Source organism: Peromyscus eremicus, chromosome 7, assembly GCF_949786415.1.
Source record: "Peromyscus eremicus chromosome 7, PerEre_H2_v1, whole genome shotgun sequence".
NCBI classification, from domain to species: Eukaryota; Metazoa; Chordata; class Mammalia; order Rodentia; family Cricetidae; genus Peromyscus; species Peromyscus eremicus.
In genome coordinates this window covers 34,607,312-34,627,329 of record NC_081422.1, presented here as the reverse complement: position 1 = coordinate 34,627,329, position 20,018 = coordinate 34,607,312, and the positions used below count along the sequence as shown (strand labels likewise).

The window sequence follows — 20,018 nt, the reverse complement described above, 5'->3', positions numbered from 1 at the left end:
GTAATATACTGTTTATGTTTGGAAGAATTTGAAGCGCAACCATGATTAGTGAGTTTTAATCTTAGCATACAGAGTGTAAGCTACTCTGGTAGCACTCATGGTATGTGTGAATGGAGAAGCAGGCTGTGCAGGGGCTGTGAAGTTCAGACAGCAGATCTTAAAAGGACCTGTTCGGAGCTGTAAGGGTAGCTTAGTGGAGAAGCACTTGCCCTTGTGTGCTGGAGGTCCCAGATCCCAGCACTGCAAACAAACATACAAAGATCTGGCTGAGGCCACAAGGAATTCGATGTGTAGCACATGGGTGTGGGAGGAGGGACGGTCCTCAGCGCTGAGTCTGGATCCCAGCCTGCTCTGCTGGGCTGTACCCCTATTAAAATGTAAGGAAACCGGGCGGTGGTGGTGCATGCCTTTAATCCCAGCACTCGGGAGGCAGAGGCAGGCGGATCTTTGTGATTTCTAGGCCAAGCCTGGTCTACAGAGTGAGTTCCAGGAAAGGCGCAAAGCTACACAGAGAAACTCTGTCTCGAAAAACCAAAAAAAAAAAAGAAAAAAAGAAATGTAAGGCAGCCAGGTGTCAGGGAAACCAGGAGGAGAGACCCAGAGGGTAAGAAAAGGAATGTTCCCAGATGAGTAACAAGAATGGGGCATGCAAGTGGGCTGCAGTCATAGGTGATAGAGGAGGCAGGGAAGACGGTAAATTAAGGAATGACATCCCTGAGGTGGATGTGAACAGTCTGCAGGTTGGGTATTTGTTTTACATTATTTATTTATTTAAACTTTAAATCAAATGTATTTATTGTTAAATAGGCACCTCAGCCATTTGCCTCAGGATTGGAGACTTAACATCATCAATTCTAGAATTTGGAGCCAAATATGTTGGGTGCCAGAAGCCTGCACAGGCAAGTGATCTGCACCCAGGAGAGCAACCTGGCAGTTTGGTTCTTCTCGGAGAGGCCAAAGGCCTTGGAAGGGGAGCTAATTAATGCCCCGCTCGGGTTTCAAGCACCAGATGAATGAAAAGAAATAAAAAGGAAAGGACATGACTGCTTCTAGGTATGGTGGAGGAGAAAGTTTATTGTAGATAAAAGGGAGAGCATAGGCAGAGGCAGAGACATCTGGGAGAGTCCAGGGTGAACAGGACCCTGAGTCATGTGAGGACTGAGGGTTGGGGGTGGTGGATGTGGAAAGGCCCCAAAACAGGTTGACCACACAGCCGCCATGACAGGCTTAGGGGACCAGACACAGCTTCTGTGACAAGCTTACTGGCGGGCAACACCCAAATCAAGGAAAAGCCTTAAACTGACACCACCCAGAGATCCACCCAGGGATAAAGTACCTGACATCCCAAACATTCCAACCATTAGATAAGGTGGTCAGATGTCCCTGAGTGTAGCACACACCTGTGTTTGTTTTACAGATACCCCTAGACAATTGTCAGCCTATCAGGGTCGTGGACCCTGGAAATCCCCTCACCCCAACCTCTGCTATGATAAAAATCCCACCCTGCCTGGGCTCAGGGCTCTCTCGGCTCTCACCGGTTGCTGCGTCAGACAGACAGAGAGACCAAGCTTGGAGCTTGAAGAGAATAAAGACTCTTTGATTTTACATGTGGGATTCGGTCTCCGTGGTAGTCTTTTGGGGGTCCCCGCGATTTGGGCATACCAGTGGAGGGGAACCAGGTGCAGTAGCCAGGAAGGCAAAGGTCCAAAAGGGGCAGGTAACCAAAATGTCTAGATTATATAGGGAAGAGCCTGTGGGGTAAAGGCAGCCCAGCCCCTGGGCTGGAGAATTCAGGGTAGTGGGCAGGGTATACCAGCCATACTCTGTAACAGGTAGACACTGAGGGATACTGGGAGAACCTGGAGGCCAAGTCTGCTTTGATATGTTAAATAGGTGCCTTGGCCATTTCTCCCAGCATTTGAGACTTAACACTGAGTCACTTCTTTCCTTCCATGTGGGTTTCAGGGATGGAACTCAGGTTCTCAGTCTTAGAGACAAGCACCTTTGTCTGCTGAGGGTCCAAAAATATAATATTGTGCATGTGCCTGGGCACGACTGACACAGACTGTGTGTGAGACCAGACGACGCTTTGTGAAGTTTGTCCCCTCCTCTTTCTCTCTGGTTCCGGGATTTGAACTTTGCTCTCCAGGTTTATTTAGCTGAGCCCTTTTGCTGACCTCTTAATCTAGGTTTAAAAAACAAAACAAAACAAAACAAAAACCAGCTGGGCGGTGGTGGTGCAAGCCTTTAATCCTAGCCCTCTAGAGGCAAAGCAGGGAGATCTCTGAGTTCGAGGCCAGTCTGGTTAACATAGTGAGTTCCAGGATAGCCAGGGCTACACAAAGAAACCCTGTCTCCAAAAAACAACACACATCACCCATTGGGAGGCCTGAGAGGGAGCGTAATGGATAAAGTGCTCACCTTGCAAGCTTGAGGATTAGAGTTTGTATTCCCAGAATCCCCATAAAAGCAGGGGAGATGGCCCATCTGGAATCCCGGCACTTGGGAAGAGGAGATTTTTTTTTGTTTGCTTTATTTTGTTTTTGTTTTTTTGAGACAGGCTTTCTCTGTGTAACGGTCCTGATTGTCCTGGCATCTGCTTTGTAGACCAGGCTGGCCTTGAACTCACAGAGATCTGCCTTCCTCTGCCTCCTGAATGCTGGGACTAAAGGCGTGCGCCACCACTGCCCAACGAGGTAGGGTATTCTTGTGGGCAGGCTAGTTAGCTGCACTAGTTGAGTCATTTTCAGGTTCAGTGAGACTTTGCTTCTAGTACAGTAGGGAAAGAGCAAGGGAGACCCCTGAAATCAACCTCCTGCTTCCGTATGTGGATACACACACACACACACACACACACACACACACACACACACACACACACACACACACAGAGCACCTGCATCTGCTCTTCCCTTGAGCTGCCTTAGCGTCCCTTGGTGATGGAATCTAACCTGTAAGATACAACAAACCCTTTCCCCTTCAAATTGCCTGTGGTCATGGTGTTTTTTCACAGCAACAGAAAGCAAACTAAAACAGCTGCCATGCCCTGCTAGGAGAGAGAGGTACCTTCAGTTCTGCTGAGTCTGGCCTGGAACTTGTCCCCCATTGCGGATTTCTGCAGCTCTCTAGCTCCATCTGCCTGTCCAGTCACTGAATTCTCCATGGCCCTGGTTTACTCAGGTGATCTTTACCTTAAAGAAGGAGCCAAGAAAAAATCCCGCTGGGAGCAGTGCCCATTGCCCCTCCCTTCCTTCCAGCGCCAGCAGCTGACACCACATGCAGGTACACCTCCATCCTCCCTGTCTGAGGACAGAGCGGGCAGAAGCTTGCCAAATACCAGAGCACCACCAGATGTGGAAGGATGGAGGCGAGTTCTGCATGGAACTGTGGCTCAACCAGAAGGCCAGGGAGACTATGATAGCATAGAACACCAGGGTCCCTCCCACTGGGCCCTTCACCTTCCCGTGTGTTGCACGGGACAGCAGAGCGTGGAGATTGTGTGTGTGTAGGAGCTCACTGTCAACTGCGGGGGCAACTGCAGAGGCAGCAAGTCCATGTGCCTCCAAAGTGAGCCTGCAGCCCTCAAGGTCCTGGCTGCCATGTGGCCAGCCCTCCCCTGAGCCCGGCATGGTGCAGAATCTGCGCTCGGAGACTGTTTCCTGCAGCGGAGCTGTCCGGCAGACTTGCTACTACCATGTCTCCTATCTGAGGAAGAAGTTGGCCTTTCTGAGAGCCAAGTAAGTGGCAGGGGCCCCCGGGCATTAGGATTGCGATGGCCTGGGTCTCTTCACGGAGGCAGAAATACTTTGGGGCTTGCTTCCCGTGTTTGCTCCCTGCTGAGTGACAGGTAGGTTAGAGGGAGACAGATGTGTTGCAGGAAGCTGGAGGGAAAAGCTAAGGTGGGCAGCTGGCGGGGTGTAAGGTGGGAGATTTATTCTCTGCCTCACTGTGTGATTCCTAAGAGGTGACTTGCCTCTCTCTGCTCTTCGTAAGTATCCAGCTAGATGGTAGCTTTTGTATCTTGGAGCACCAGGCAGTAAAGAATTTGAAGGGCTCAAGAGAAAGGTGCCGTCGAAAGCTGAGTGTTCTGTGTGGCTTGGTCTTCTTGGGTGCTGAGGATTGCTTTGACTGATAGGGATCTAAGACTGGCGTGTCTGGGGATGCTGGATTCATGTGGTCACCGATTGTGACCCTTTGCTCTGGACTGGGCTTTTAACACTAGACCTGCCTGTGCAGATTGACATGGAGGTGTGAGTACAATCCAGATGTGGGACCCAGGCCCCTGGTCTGGCAGACCCATGCTGCAGTGGCTCCTCGCCGACCATGCTGGACTGGACCTTGGCTGCTGTGGCAAGCAGAGAGGAGGCGGCTTGCTGGGAGGAAGAGGTTCGAGGGTTGAGTCAGAGTTCAGTTCAAAGCCTTCGCAGTGGCTCAAGGCGCATGTAGACAGTGGCTCAAGGCGCATGTAGACTTGTGCAAGTTGTGTGTGTGTGGGGGGGTGCTGGGGGGAGCATCTCTTCTCTTCTGTGTGAAAACAAAGATTAATGTTAGAGAAAGAGAAAATGGGACAAAGTGTGAGGAGAGAGGAGGAAAAGAAAAGGAGGGAATCAGAGGTTAAATGGATTTCAAAGCAGGTAGGGATCAGGGGATGACTGACTTGATTTCGATGCTCTGTGTCTTAGTCTATCTGTCTGTCTCTGCTCCCCCCCACACACACACACACTACACACACAGGAGGCACAGTTCCCTCCCCAGGGTTTCTCATGGCCAGAGGTTCGGTGGTTGGTGTGCTGGGCCGAGTCTCCTCCTGAGAGGCTACCTCAGGTCCTGCCTGCACGGTAGGCCTGGAGCAGACAATGTCAGACGGAGAGTTCTTTACACAGTACAGTGCTGGTAGCCAAGGATGATTCTTCCTTTAGGGAATCTCTCCCCCTCGCGTTCTTCTCTTTTGTTTGTGTGAGACAGGGTGTTGCTCTGTGGCCCAGGCTGATCTGCAGCCCCAAGTGGTCCTTCTGCCTCAGCCTCCCCCAGTGCTGGGATGACAAGCATATGACACCCTCCAGGAATGCTTTGAGGAGACTGGTGTGTAAATTCAGGCTCCAGTGGGATTCATCTGTAAAATCATGTTACGCCTCCGACTCGTCCTCCTGTGGGGGAAGCGCAGAAAGAATGAAACCTACTTTGCAAGGGTTGTGGGAACCAAACTAATATAAAATGGGGGGGGGGGCTTTTAATGCAGTGTCTGGCACGTGGCAAATACTCAGCAAGGCTGGCTTTTCGTTACTGTTATCAGCAAACCATGGGCTTAGGCTAAGCCTGGAGGTTGCTGGGGAAGTGCGCCTTAGCGAGAACCTGGAGGCTTGGAAACTTCAGACTAGTGCACAAGATGGTGAGCTTGCTAGTTGTAGCTTGAAACCGGTACAGAAAACGCTTGGTGCTTGCTGTTCCCACAAGTGACATTTGCCTTGAGTGGGTGAGGAGCCAAGAGGGGCTGGCGGGTGACAGGCTTCCTAACCTGCAGCCATCTAGCCAGACTCTGTATGGCGTTCAGCCTAGCCCAACAGATTCAGAAGACGGCTCTGGGTCAGCTTGTGCTCACTTTGGTCTGATGTTGCAGTAGTCATGACCCTAGATAACTCCAAAAGGGACCCTGCAGGTCCTTGTCAGGTCTCACAGAGAGTAGCATGCAGGAGACAATGGGGTGCAGGGGCATACCCAAGTTTTCATTCCTGTCAGAGCCTCCCACCCAAACTACCAGAGCCTTGGTTTCTTCCTGGAAGCTGGTACAGGCTCAGGGCACCTCCCACCACCCTGTCCAAGTATGGAATTTCTCCCCCTTACTTCTTTCTTCTCTTCCTGTGTGTTTGCATGGGACAGGGTGTTGCTCTGTAGCCCAAGCTGACCTATAACTCAAAGTGATGCTTCTGCCTCAGCCTCTCAAGTGCTGGAATGGCAAGTGTATGACACTACAACCAGCCTTCTTTTCTGTCTTAGCACTTAGTGCTAACCCCAAGTTGCAATTGTATGTGTTTGTTGTATTATTTGTTCTCTCTGCCGTTAGTTCTTAAACTTTCTGAGAGTAGGGATTGGTTCTCTTTGATTTAGTGTGTTGCCAATGCCTAGCTCTGCCCAGCACCTGATAGGTCCTCAAAAAAATCTACTGAGTGATTCTGAACCAGTGAATGACTAAGGTTCTTGTTTTTCTTTTCTTTTTTTAAAGCTGAGACAAGGTTTTCTGCTATAACTTCCAACGTTTTGTGATCACGAGATTCAGTGATGCTGTCCTAAAGGGAAGGGTGTCACTACTCTTTGGGCTTTTCATGATCGTAGAAATGGTTTGCTCTGTGTCTACCCATCGTGCGTCCCCCTTTGACTGACCCCTATGCTTCGGGGGAACACTTGACTTGGTCTTGTGGAAGACAGCACGTATGGGCTGTGGATAATAGAGAAGAGGACTTGTTAGGTCTGGAGGCAGAGCAGAGAGGCTCCTGGAAGCCTCTGCTGTCCCTCTCAGTATTTCCGGCTTATCGCTGTCCGCGCCGGCGGCTCTGGATGCTTCTGTAGCTGTCAGCAGAACTGTCTGCAGGTGTAACCGTCACCTGCCCTGTGTTTCTCCTACTCCAGCACTTCTCTGCCTGAGAAAGGGGGCTGTTAATTATAGCTCAGCCGAGTGCCCTCTCTCTGCTGACACCGTAATTGGGATTTAGCTTTGGACAACTGGCAGGGTGGATGGTAAGTTTCCTTCCCCGGCTTTCCAACTTCCTGCTGGGAGAATCGCATCCTCCTACCAGTTACAGTAAAGAATGTGAGTGGGAGACAGCTTGGGCTCTCAATGCAGAGAATCCCACCTCAGGCTTGTCCTACTCCGTGCTGCAGTCTTTACTACCTTCTCCCACCAAGGTTGAGATGGGGAACTGAAGGCCAGAGTCCTCTTCTTCTCAATCATTAATTAACACAGGAAGCTCAGAGCTGCCCTCTGCAGCTCCCCATCTAAGCACTGCAATTATTGGACTAGAGGGTGATCATATCAGCGTGGTTGCAAGGCCATATTCAGTATGTATGAACAGTGCATTGCGCATGTGCACCAGTGTCTAGTATGTATGATGATGTAGAGATTTTAAAGTGAGATAAAAATATACTTGCAAATTCAAGTTGTAACATTTCCCATACACACATGGGTTAGTGTCCATACCCTCTGGATAACGAGTGATCAGTTATAGCTCCGAGGCTGTGGTTCTCAGCCCTGTATATGTTTGAAACTTATAAGCAGAGCTTGTTCAATATGCAGATCCCTAGGCTTCGATTTTTAACTTCATGTATATATACCTGGGCAGGCTCAGAAAATTTCTAATTAATTGGTATCACAGGACCTTCTGATGCAAGTTGTCATAGATCTTGCTTAGAGAAACGTATCCTAAGCCTGTAGCCTCCTGTGATGTGACCCTGTTCTAAGCATTAATTAATTAATTTAACAGAGCTGTGTCTGACTAGCCTAGGCACACAGCTTTCTGGTTTCTCAACATCTGTCTGGTGCATAGCTCAGGAACCAGTACCATCTACAGTATGAAGGTGGTGGGCTGGTGTGTGTGTGTGCGCTGAAACCAATCATTCCATCTCATCTGTCACCAGCTTTTTAGGTGACTTGGTGTTTCTTTTTGCCTTATCCTCAGGCACATGATCCATATGCAGTGAACTGCCTGGCTCCCTCCTTCTCTCTGTCATTCCTTCTTAGTGTGAAGGACAATGTCTTCCTTGGAGATGGAGAGAAACCCATTGTGACCCTGCTTCAGAATGGTCCAGGGACGGGGGGGGGGGGGAGGCGGGAGGAGCGGAGGATGTTTGTAGGCACCTATTCCCGCCCCCAGGAGTGTACCAACACAGTAGCTCCCTCGTGTCCTCCCTTATGTGACAGTGATAGGTGAGTTAGTAAATGGAATTCAGGTTAAACTCTGGAAACCGCTAGATAATTGGTTGACTTTTGAAGTTCCATGACACAGGTGCTGAAGGTTCCACCTTGGGGGTGACTTTACCTGCTTGGTTCCTGTTCTTCTAGAACTAAAATAGACCTGTTACCTGAGCTTCCTTTTCTGGGCATCCTAAATTACAGGTGGGTTCTCATCTGCCAGAGCACTGTCCTTGTGAATAAGGTGTAGAACACGTGTCAGCAGATGGAGCTTTTAAGCAGGGATTTAAGAGACTGTACGTTCTATATTCTGTCCTGGTCCATGAACTCTTTCAATCCCCACTCAAGTGGCTCTGTGAGAAACTTCCACAATGAAAAGTTTGCAAAGAAAATTGAGGACATTTTCAGCAAAGCAACTCAGAAGTATAGGGAAGTGTCACTAATGTGGGTGTAGAAACAGCACCCCTAAGGTGACACAGAGTGTGTGCTGAAGTTCTGAGGTGTTCCGTATTAATGAGACTCACTGCTTTGCACTTGGTTTTGGGGTCAGATAGGACTAGGCTGGTGCCGTGTTTTCCCTTTGTTCTGACTTATTTGTAACAGGGAATTCAGAAGGGAAATGACTTGAACATATTTTTCTAGATGTGGGTTAGATTGATCCCTGTCAGAGCTCATTAGTGAGAGCCGAGATCTGACTCCAAAGCTCAGATTCGTATGTGTGACATGGGGATGTCCTCTGTAGGAACAGCAGTGATTCTAAGGGAGTTTGGGTGCCTATGCAAACCTGCTTTCCTTGGATTCCATGGACCTTGAAATCTTTGGAGGTGTGTGAGAAAGTCTGTTCTTGAAGATTATCTCCTGGAAAACTTTAGAACCAGACTGAACAAGAAAATACACATTGACAAAGACAGAATAGATCGGGTTGGGGATTTAGCTCAGTGGTAGAGTGCTTGCCTAGCAAGTGCAAGGCCCTGGGTTCGGTCCTCAGTTCCGGGGGAGTGGGGGGACAGAATAGATCTCGGTGAAGCTTAATGGTCCAGCTGAACATTCTGTGGGACCCAGGGCTCTTGGCTTTTCATCTTCATCATCATCTTCTTCATGATCGCAGCATCAGCATCAGCAGCAGCAGCATCTTTATTTTAGTCTTCTAGAAATGTGTGTTTCTGGAGTCTCGCTGGTTCTAGCAGCACCTGTGGACTCTGACAAGTAATATGTAGAAGCTGCAGGGCATCTCTGTCTCACAGCATCCTTTGATGCTTGCTCTGGGTTTCACTACTGTCTGGAGTGGAACAAAACTTACTGTCTTCACCTCTCTGCAGGTACTGGCTGAAGCCTTTTTTGTTTTGGTTTTTGTGGGGGCCCTCCCTTCTTCTTCTCCAGTTTGCCAGCACTCCCAGAACCTCACCAACACTTCTGCTTCTTCCAGAACTGTCTGGGATCTGTGACTGTGGTCTGTCTGCCATCTTTCCCTGCCTTCTCTCAGCTTCAGCAGTAGTCAGAATGTCTTCTAGTGGCCTGTACCTGGTGCACTGCAGGCATCCTCAATCCCAGCTCCATCCTGACCCAGCACCTTCCTCCTTTGTCTGCAGGGGAGCGGTTTGTCAGGACACCAGAAGCACATTGAAGGTCAGGCAGCATCGCTGAGCCCTGGGCTCACTCCTTCCTGATCACAGGGCTCAGTTGATCTCAGCTTCCCTGTATCTGTTCACACCCGGAACCAAAGTGTGATCAGCAGTCTACTTATGTAAAATTTGGGCCAGGCACAGAAGTAAATGTTCAAACCAGCTGTTTTAGGCATCTATGAGCTTTTCCTGTGTGTGCGTGCGTGTGTGTGTGTGTGTGTGTGTGTGTGTGTGTTTTGCACATTTGAAAGTTTAAGGCTGATACGCGTGCTGTCATGGTGTGAACCTGTCTTGAGATGGTAGGTGAGCAGAGAAGTTGCATAAACAGTGCTGGCCTTTGCATAGGCACCAAGTCAGGATGGCGTGGAGGAATGGGGGAGCTCATGGAACACCCAGGGGTGCCCCAAGATAGGAATTATAAAGAAATTACTTTAGTTAATAATCACCAAGTATGTCTGCTGGTTGTCAGTCATTGTGGTCATTTACATTTCGCCCCTCCCCCCTTTTTTTTCTCAATGAAATGAACAGGTTAACATCTCTCTGCTGAACATCTGGAATCCAAATGCTTGCTGAAGCTTAACTTTTTTAGTACTAATAGATACTGCAAATGGAAAATTCCACATCTGTCCTCATGTGATAGGTCACAGGCAAACTGTAGGTACACCAAAAATAATGCATAAAATTAGTTTCAGGCTAGTATACAAGGTATATAGGAAATGTAAATGAATTCTGTGTTTCAGCTTGGGTCTCATCTTCAAGACGCTGCATCATGCTTACGAAAACATTCCAAAATCCAAAACAAAACCCAAACCCAACACACTTGGGCCCAATGCATTTTGTATAAGAGATACTCCATGTGTATTATGGTTTTCCATTTTGTACATAACAGCACTGGGATATAGAGAGGTCTTGTAATTATATATACGATTGCACAGCTATTAAATAATGGGGTAGAATTTGAACCAGGCAATTGGACTTTTAAACACTATGCTAGTCCCTGTTAAGTTCTAGAGGCCGAGGTGAGGTAATATCATTTATATTCATTTATATTGTCCGTAAGGTCTCGGGAATTGCTAGCAGCTAAGGAAGGTGGGTCTCTCCTTTGCTAATTTTATTATTTTCCCAGGGGAGTTTCAGATACAAGGTATGTCTGAGAGAAGCACAGGTCCACAGTCCTCCCAAAGCAAGGTGCTCTAGAGACAGGTCACCTGGCTTCCCCCTTCCCCTGGCCAGCAGCACCTGCACTGAGATATCCCTATTGTTTTCTCTGGCTGCCTCCCTCACAGCGCACAGAGAGTGCACTGATCCAGGTGAAGTTTCTAAGGCCAGCTCCTTTTAACATGCCCCATTTCACTGCCCCTTTTCACTTCTTTATCTAAACTTCTTGAGAAACTCTTCCACTCTGAGCCCTGCCAACACCCCCACTTATCCAGAGAGCAGCTTAGTTTTGCAAGATGGATTTGTACCTGACCTGTGCAGGGGTGGCTCCCAAGTCTCTGGCTTTCCCCATGCTGCACAGCTTGTCTCCATCCACAGCTCTCTGGTGCTCAGTCTTACCCTCTCATGGTCATTCCCACCCTGACTCTAATCACTTAGTCTTCGTTTCCCTCCATGCTCAACTAGATCCACTTCTCTGATTGTCTTGTGGACGATGGCGTTTTGTTTTGAGAGGGGCAGAGGTGGTCTCATGCCGCCTAGGCTGGCCTCAGACTCCTTATGTAGCCAAGGATGACCCGTAACTTCTGATCCTTCTGCCTCTACCTTCCAAATGCTGTTATCACGAGCAACTGCCACCATGCAGGCTTTTGTGCAGAGCTGAGCATCAGACGCAGGCTTCATGCATTTAAGGCAAACACTCTTCTCTTCTCAACTGAGTCACATCTCTAATCTTTGGACTTTTTTTTTTTTTTGAGGGAAGGTCTTGCTAGGTAACCCTGGCTGGCCTTGAACTCCCAACAATCCCATGTAAGCCTCCTGAGTGATGGGATTACAGACCTGTGCCATCATGCCCATCTTATGGCCTCCTTCTGTTGATCCCAGGTCTGCCTTCCTTCCCCCTTAGGGTCTAGCTCCATGGGTAGTGCCCTGTGGCATCCTTGGTACAAATCCCCCCCCCCTTAGTTTAGTGACTGTTTTGTTTTCCTTGCGGCTTTAATGTCTCTGTTTACCTCAAACAGCAGGTGGGTTTCTCCAGGAGAGACTTAAAATGGACACCCCGAGCGAGGGGTTAGACAGGATAACACTGAATAACAGGCAAGCACACAGCGAACGCTGATAGTATTTGTTATATGTCCAAGCCCTTTACAGAGTTTTCTGACTTCATTCTTGCTTCTGGGTTTGTAATATCCCTGTCTTAATAGATACGGAAATGGGGACACAGCCAGGTTAAGTAATTTGCACAAGGTTACACAGAGGTAAGTGGTTGAGTCAGAATTCAAGACGCGACGCTTCCTTATGCTCAATGCTTTGCTGAAGGTTGATGGTTAACAAGCAAAAGCTGAAAAAGTCACTCATGCAGACACACACCTGCAAGGGAACACCCAGGGTCCTTTTTCTCTTCCTCTTCCCCCTTTCTAAGAACCTGTCTTCTAGAAGCAGAGAGAATCCACAAGAGACCTCTTAGGCTCTCCGCCTTTTCAAGTTCCCCCCTGTTATGTGAATCTCTCCCACTCTCATTGCTGTCTTTTAGTTTACCGTCAGCACCCAGACTCTAGGGAGAAGGGATTTCAGCTTTTGGGGAAAGGCATCTGACTGTAGATTTGCAGTCTTGCTACCAGAAGAAAGATCCAGCGGCATACTCTTAAAGCCGTGCAAACATGGCTGTCAAATGCCTGCTGCTCAGAACTACAACTCCCAAAATGCAGTGCCAGGAAAGATTAGCTGACCAAGGTTTGAAACAATCCCATTGGCTTCCTCATAGTCCAACCTCACAAGTGGCTGCTGCCATGAAGGCTCTTCTAAGAGCAGCAGGTGCAGTGTTCTGTGCTCAGGGAGCTGGAGACTTCTACTTCCCACACCCCCTTGCACTCTGCTGTCAAAAACCCGGTCTTCTCAAAGGCTTCTGGGGCTTCTGGGGCTTTATCATTTCCTTTCCTTAACTTAGTGCCTAAGTGCAGTGATTAAGCAGTCAGAAAGTATTGCCTAGGGTAGAGTGATTAGTAAGAATAATTGCCCTAGACAGAGAATGTTATAAAGGAGTGTCTTTTTCTCACCCTTTCCCTAAATAGTAAGCAAAATGAAATGGGTTGGAGAACAGGGAGCTTTGGGTTCCTTTTTTTTTTTCCCCCAGACAGAGTTTCTCTGTGTAGCTTTGCGCCTTTCCTGGAACTCACTCTGTAGCCCAGGCTGGCCTGGAACTCACAGGATATCTGCCTGCCTCTGCCTCCCGAGTGCTGGGATTAAAGGCGTGTGCTACCACCACCCGGCCGGGTTCCTATTTTTAAAAGCAAGTGCATAGGCCAGAAGGGTTATTTCATAAGGAATTATAGCAAGTTCTTCCTGCTAAGTAGAAGACATATGGATCCAGTGGCCTCTTACACACTCTGTACCAGTTTCTCCTCTTAAATATAATTTTCAGTTCCTCTTTTTTTTCCCCCTCAGAGTTTTCTTTGTACTCTGAGTTATATGCCTCCCCTACCACTGAAACCTGATAACCATCTTCTCCCTTCCATGCTGCCATGCCTTCCAGGTTGTCTGTTCAGTACCAAATAACACTCTTCCTGAAGCTGGAGGTTCAAGGCCTGAGCTGCCTTTTGAAACACACTGGTGATTTCTCAACACTGTCAACACATGTTCGCTTTCCAGGGATGCATGGGAGGGTTTGGTTGTCACGGTTGTTGTTTGCGTGATTGAGGCAGAGCTTACTAAGTAGTCCTAGTTAGTCTGGAACTCACTCTGTAGACTAGCTGGCCTCAGATCTTGTGGGGTTCCTTTTGCTCCTGCCTTGAGAGTGCTGGGATTACAGGTGTGCACCACTGTATCGGGTAATAGTTCTTTAAGAGCTGAGTAGGTAGATAGATGGCCTGGGTCACTGGAGAAACTAGGCAGACTTCGATGATCACAGAGTTGGTTTCTGTGTGGTTTTGATGGAACAGAATGTCCTCCTTTGTAGGTACCGGCTTTCTGTTTTCCATCTACATATTTGATTGCCAGCCTAGGTACAGAGAGTATTGGCCACACAATAGCCAGAAAGGACTTGTCAGGCTTCTGAGTAGAGAAGATGATTTATGAGGGAGGGCATGGCCCCCATGCTGTTGGATTTTTAAGGAGTCTAGTAAGGGTACCCCCACTGAATAGGAGAAAGGCCTTTTCCCCTCTGCCCCCCACCAGAAGATTCAACTATGACCATAGAGGGAGGGCTTATGAAATGTTAAGCAGAGTTTCAGAAAAATATTCATTGGCCTAAATTCTACTCCTGGGTGAGGATTTTGGTTTTAGATATTTTGAATTAGAATGATTCAGCTGAGAAAGCCTAAAAAATATCTTTAAAAAAAGACAGACACATTTTCCAGATACATAACAATTCTGATCCCAAACATTTCAGATACAAAAGACACAATATATGCTTTCATCTCATAGAATGCATGCATTATGTGTTTGTGATGGCAGGAGAAAATGGATCCCCAGGTTCCAAGATATGTGTCTTTCCCCTGTGACAATTTTAACTTGTGTTGTTGAAATGAGCTTTTGTAAGGTACTTTGGTCTCCTTTTTTCCCTAAAGTGGACATGAATAAATCGCTGATTCTTTTTTAATCTAAAAATCAGTCTTCCTAGAAAGTCTGGATTCAGACTTCTCCTGAGTGCTGGGATTAGTCACCATACCAAGACCAGGAGACTTCTAGTTTTTTTTTTTATTTGTTTGTTTTGTTTTCAAGACACGGTTTCTCTCTGTAGCCCTGGCTGTCCTGGAACTCACTCTGTAGAACAGGCTGGCCTCAAACTCAGAGATCTGCCTACCTCTGCCTCCCGAGTGCTGGGTTTAAAGGCATGTGCCACCACCACCTAGCTACAGGAGACTTCTTTAAATGTGCACGCTAACTTTTTTGATAATCTCAAGCTGTCCCCCCTCAGTTTTTGATTACATTTTATCTCATAATTTGCCATCTTCAAAAAAAAAAAAAACCTCAATGGTAATTATAGATCAATTGCCATTTTATGTATTTTTAAAATTAAAAAGTATATTTCATTTATCATTATTATTATGTGTTTTCGTGATGTGTTTGTATGTGAGTGCTGATACACACGTACATGCCACAGTACACATGGAAATCAGAGGACAGTTTTCGGGAGTTGGTTCCCTCCTTACACTATGATTTCTGGGGATTGAACTTGACCCATCAGTCTTTTGTAGTAAGTACCTTTTATCTGCTGAGCCGTCTTGCTGTTTATTTATTCATTGCTTCAGCCTCTCTTGGCTGTAAATTAGAATTAGTTTTTGCTGTTATTTGGGGGAGGCAGGGCTATGTTGCTCAGGCTGACTTCAAACTTGCTATGTAGCTAAGGATGACCTTGAACTTGTGATACTCTTGTCTCCAGCTCCTAAATGCTGGGATTGCCGCATATATCTATTACTATGTCCTGTTTATGAGGTGCTAGGGATTGAACCTGGGGCTTCATGCATGGGACACAAGCACTCTACCAACTGAGCTACATTCTCTGCCTCTCACTTGGCCTTAACTGATATTTTCTATCCTCTAAGTCTTCAGTAATTGGGAGCAGACTGAGGAGGTACAGAGAAGTGGTGGGAAATTGGGATTAGGAGGTTTGTGGAGGAAGGTATGCACCCAGTTCATATGAGGTTGACTCCAGTTTCCAGTTGCTTACCATGTGACCTTAGGCGAGTCACAAGGCTCAGATTAATCATCTTTGTGTCGTGTATCTATAGGGTATACAAGTAGATGATGGATTTGGAGACACAGATTATGGAGTCCTGTGAAATTGGAGAGTGGACAGTTTTATTGCTGTGGTCATTAAGCCAAACTCATTGGCATTGATGAATACTGGGAATGGTGTTTGTGTGGTGATGTTTTGAGTCATTTTCTCTTTAATGAAATGGCAATAATTCAAAACATTAAAAAAAAGAGTTGTTCCCTTTAAGGGCTATGCCTACCATGATTGATTCAACCAACTATGACCAAAGGCAGTGCTGAGATTGGAGTCCAAAAATGAGGTATGGAGTTTAGACTTCATGGCTCATAGACTGACTTGTTTTGTTCTATGGCTCACAGACTGACATGCTTTGTTACTGAGTCTCCCCCACAAGGGAGTGGACAGCAAAGGAGAGATCCAGAGACCTGCATGCAGGCCAGATTGCAGCTGCTGGGTTATGAACACTTTGATGTGTTCCCTGATGGTGATTCGGTGTCAGGAGTACTTGTCATCAGGCAAAGAGAGCAGGCTGAGCTAAACAAGCCTGCTGTCCTGTAGGTTAGACTTTTTTTCCCCAGCATATAGACACGGTCTTCCTGCTCAGCCAGGTAATATTGGTGAAATATGATGACTCTCGGGCAGAAGTATCAGATCTGCCTGCAACCAGCCTTGAGTCCTGATGCTTTTTGTGTGGAGCTCTGTGCTCACTTGCACTCATGGTGTGGAGTTGGGCTTGAACTAAGGAAGGTAATAAAAAAGAACAAAGAGAAGTTGGGGAGGAAGTAGACAAGTGGCCGTCCAATTCATGGCTTCTTTCTCACTCTAGGTTAATGTCTGATCCTTTGCCTTGCTGGGTTTTTCTCTGGTCTGGGGGCTGGATTTTGAGCAAGGTCTAGGGAGGAAGTGAAGAGTTTGAAAAAAAAAAAAAAGATCATTTCTCCAAGAATCATAGCTTTTTGGGGGGTGTAATTATATCTTTAAAATTACATTTATTTATATTTGTGTATGTGCTTGCTCACACAGGGCACAGCACTCAGTATAGAGGTCAGAGGACAGTGTGTGGAAGTTGGTTCACTCCATGATGTATGTCCTTGAGACTGAACCCAGTTTTTTAGGTTTGGCAACGAACACCTTACCCACTGAGCCATCTCCTTGCCCCAATAGGAGATTTCTTGAAGTAAAAGCCTATGTGGAGATGATCTCCACTAACTTTTTTTTCTGGGATTTGTATCCATAATTTGTAAAATGTATATCTGTAAGCTTCCATTCTTTAAAAAATTTTATTTATTTATTTATTTGTTTGTTTGTTTATTTATTTATTGGCAGCTCTCTATGGGCTTGGAATGCTGGACACAAGGGAATCCATGTCCTTACAGCTAGGTCAGGTGAGCCTTGCTCACAGGGAGGAAATGACCACAGTAGGGTACTGAAGCATGCTTGAGGAGGACTTGGATCTGTTTTTCCCACATCTTATTTTCTGTAGGGCAGCTGCAAGGAAGTTCAGCACCTTCACCCAAGTGTCCTCTCAGGAACGGTGCTCTCTTCTACCGGAGCTGGCTCCGGCAGACAGGATGCGTACGGTGGATACTGCCATGGTGCTTTGAGTGCCCGTTCTTAGCAGTGTGAGGAACCTGCCTCACTCTTCCCTGAGGCCGGGAGTACTCTGGCCAGTTCCCTTTGCCTAGTGGCCCCCTGACAGACAGAGCCTATCCTAAGCTGCTTTCTCTACCGGCCGCGGCGGCGGGAGAGGAAGCCTTTAGTTGCTGCAAGCTGAGCTGACTGTCCCTGCTGGGCAGAAAACCTAGAGTGATGAATGGGGCTGGATGAAGTCATCCTGCTCCGCCAATCAGGCTGCTCCAGCGGAGCTAGGGGCCTCTGCAGATCCAGCCCGGCTGCCTGCTGCTCTCAACTACCTTTAGACAGAGGCTGTGAGTCTCTGGGAGTGGAGTTGCGGGGTGGGTGGGTGTGAACCGCCCGCCCCTGGCTTCTGTGTAGGCCTCAGTCAGTCTGAATGTTATTGCCAGGTGAGTGGCTTCACCGGGGGCGTTCCTTTCCCTTCGCCTGCTCCACTTCGCTGTGCCACTCAGCTCTGTGCCTCCAGCTCCTCCTTGCACAGCACCTTCTCCTGCTTCCATTCGAGTGCCCGCACCTTCACACCTGTCCCCACCAGCCCACGCCTTTGCCCTTCCTTCTACCCCAGCACTGGTCCGGCGCCTTCCAGCAGCCTCTGCCCACATGTGCTCCTTGTCCTGATTTGTGGGTACCAGCTGGCAGTGATGGGGGGCGGGCAGGGCCTCCACTCTGCATCCTCTCCCCCAGCAGGGGGAGCCTGGGGAGACCCACACTGGCCTTCTGAGACCAAGTACCAGGGGAGGGGAAATGGACTGACTGGGGGCTCATGGGCATGTGTGGGGCTACAGACAGGCCTGCTTCCCCAGCTGGCTGGGAAGCCCAGGATGCTTTCCTCCATTACCAACAGCGGAGGTACCAGGGGGGGCCTCTGGAGAATGGAAGTAGGTCTCATTCTCCTGGCCTCCCTTCCAGAGGGGTGGTGTCCTCTTTCTGGGTGGACATTTGTGACTCTGCCTTTTCTCCCCGGATGGTGCTGCTGCTCCCTAGGCCAAGCCGGGATCATGGATCCGGCCGACATGGCGACTGCAAAGGTAGGATGGAAATGCTGCCGGCCGCACTGTGCGTAAGTGGTTTCGCTCGGCGAGTTCCGCCTTTGGTTCACTCTCTCTCCCCTCCTCTCCCTCAGCTCAGCACTCAGGAGCAGGCAGGGCTGTGCCAGGAGAGGGAAATGACCGCAGGAGAGGGGAGGGTGTGCCTGGTGCTACACAGCACCCTAGCCACCCACTATGTCCACACACCAGAGCTTGTGGATGGTGGAGGTCGGGAGGGTGGTCGTGCCTAGGGCATTTGCTGGCCTCACTCGCCAGGCCTGTCTTTTTCTTCAGTGTTCTGGTTTTTGTTTTTGTTTTTTTTTAATCTTTGTCCTGACTCCTTTTGGCCCTCCTGTCCTCTGTCTTCTTCCTCTCCTCTTCCAGACTCTCTTGCTCCATGAGTTTAGACACTGTCAACCTCTGGGCTTCCTCCCTCTCTTGCTGTTGTGTGGGCTGGCAGGAGTCGTGAGCTTGAAAGGCTCAGGAGCGGAGACACCTTATCCTGTAGCAGACACTGGCCTTGGGCTTGGTGAGGCCTTGGTGCCTGAGTGGCAGGTGCTGTGCTGTCCCCTCCCCAAGCTCCTGGGAGCCCCCATGTCAGGCTGGTCTGAGCCTCCGTAGGGGAATAGTGGCCGGGTACTGCACCTGTGGTCCTGGACACACTAGGGGGCGTTGTTGAGTAGTGTTCTTAGTCTGTTGGCTGCTGCTGGCAATTGGACTTTTTTTTTTTTTTTTTTTTCTTCTGTGTATTTTTCCAAACACAGAGCCTGAGCCGTTGGGAGTGGATGGGGCATTTTGGGAGGCGAGTCTCAACGGTCCCTCCCCAAGCCCTGTGTGCCAGGAGACACCTGTACCCCGGCCTTTGCAGCTTTGGCTAGATGGCAGGGTCTCCCTTCTCCCAGAGGTGGAAGACTCGGAGAGGCTCAGACTTCTGGAGCAGGTTGGGTCCCCTGTGATGTGTATGGAAGAGAGTATGGGAAAGGAGGCCCGAGTAGCCTGAGTGCAGAACGGTCTGGACAGGTCTCTTGGAATCATAGATCTTAGTGATTCTCCCATTCCTATGTGCTGTGTGATTGGAACCAAGTTACTTAACCTCTCTGAGCTTTCATCTTTTAGCCTATACCAAGGTGAAAACGACATTTGTCTGTTGTTTATATATCGGATGAGATCTATCACACACTTGAAGAGGAGCTAGGGGAAGGAGCTGAATGGGAACAGAGCTCCCAGGACTTCGTCTCTCCTTCCCTACTTTCACAAATATTTAAATGCCCACTCCGTACGTGGGATGGCACAAGGTGCTGTGCCCCCGTCCCTGTTGGCAGCGTGCACTGGCAGTTGTGGGAGCAGGCACCCGGGCTGTGTTTGGTCTGCTCTGTGTGGTGGGCCGTCGGGTTGGAATGCTGCTGTCCCCGATGTGTGTCGTGCTGAGGCCAGTGACTGAGCTCTTGAAGCTGTAAGAGGTTTGTTATCAGTCTGCTGGCTCTTGGGCCGTGATAGTAGGATAGAGTCTGGGTAAGGTGTGGCCTCGGGCGCACCAGGGCGTTCTGGAGTTGGTTTGGAGAGATGCGGTTGTGTTGTGTGGTTTGCCTTCGGAGGTAGAAGCACACATAGCTGTTGTTCTTAGGCCTTTCCATGCCTTGGTGTAGATCTCAGGTCATCTGGTGTAAACCAGAACTCAGCTGGATCATTCATTCCTGAGGTTAGCGTTTGTCCTCAGGTGCCGGACCACGGAGTTGCCGGAACTGAGACTCTTCAACCTGGGAACTTCTTTTAGCTCTGATTCAAGCTCTTTGGAACAGTTATTGCAGGCATCTTCCATCTTGGCTTGTGAACCATCAAGTCATGAATGAGCCTTATAGTAGGGGGCCCATGATCCTCCTGTGCTCTTAGGCAGAACTGTGTACAGTATAACTTATGTGGTTTATAAAGACACCGCCCATGGTGTCCATCAGTTCTGCACA

General features: G+C 48.5%; 1 protein-coding gene and 1 pseudogene across 2 annotated transcripts in view; one reads left to right on the top strand and one right to left on the bottom strand.

Moving 5' to 3' along the window:
- Nucleotides 1-20,018, top strand: part of Gramd1b (GRAM domain containing 1B) — a 189,543-nt gene that overhangs the window by 55,663 nt on the left and 113,862 nt on the right. The gene's annotated exons all lie outside the window — the stretch shown is intronic.
- LOC131914587 (H/ACA ribonucleoprotein complex subunit 3-like) lies at nt 5,127-16,112 on the bottom strand (annotated as a pseudogene).